At 48.9% G+C, this 697-nt stretch overlaps 1 non-coding gene across 1 annotated transcript; it reads left to right on the plus strand.

Moving 5' to 3' along the window:
- The first annotated feature begins 249 nt into the window (after window positions 1-249).
- Trnas-gga lies at window positions 250-333 on the plus strand. Its single transcript is given in 2 exon segments — window positions 250-289; window positions 299-333. It is a non-coding gene; the product is annotated as a tRNA-Ser (tRNA).
- Window positions 334-697: the final 364 nt, after the last annotated feature.

Below are 697 nucleotides of genomic sequence, written 5' to 3' on the forward strand. Positions count from 1 at the left end.
GTCTCAGTCGATTATCGCCGACTGTTGACATAGGACAGAGGAGCCACAGTACATGAAATCACCTGCCACTCGGATTAAAAAATATTTAAGTGTAATATGGCACTGTTGGCTGGGACATTTTACTGAGTGGGCTCAGCCGCCAGTCGGAAACGGTGTTCTTCCTACGCGCATGTTAATCTCTTTGCCTGCAAGCATGTGAGAGCTGTGTCGTGTCTGTATTTGTACAATGAAGTGAGTATAATGGGGCTGGCCGGAGTGGCCGAGCGGTCCTAGGCGCTTTAGTCTGGAATTACGCGACCGCTACGGTCGCAGGTTCGAATCCTGCCTCCGGCATGGATGTGTGTGATGTCCTTAGGTTAGTTAGGTTTACGTAGTTCTAAGTTCTAGGGCACTGATGACCTCAGAAGTTAAGTCCCATAGTGCTCAGAGCCATGTGAACCATTTTTTGAGTATAATGGATGTATGTTTAGTGCAGTGTGTGTTGTACCATAATAATGATGATGACGATGATGATGAAGGTGACGATGAAAGAAAGGAGAGGATGACACCCGCGGCCGGAACATAGCCTACTCCCCTCGAATAGTGACGAGGGAGCCGAGCTGGTTAACAGTCATCAACGGACAACAGTCGGTTCGTCACCCGACGAACGCATAGCTGTAAACAGTGTCACACGGCGTTACTCAATGAGACACTGCGG

This window comes from Schistocerca americana, chromosome 8 (genome assembly GCF_021461395.2).
Source record: "Schistocerca americana isolate TAMUIC-IGC-003095 chromosome 8, iqSchAmer2.1, whole genome shotgun sequence".
NCBI classification, from domain to species: domain Eukaryota; kingdom Metazoa; phylum Arthropoda; class Insecta; order Orthoptera; family Acrididae; genus Schistocerca; species Schistocerca americana.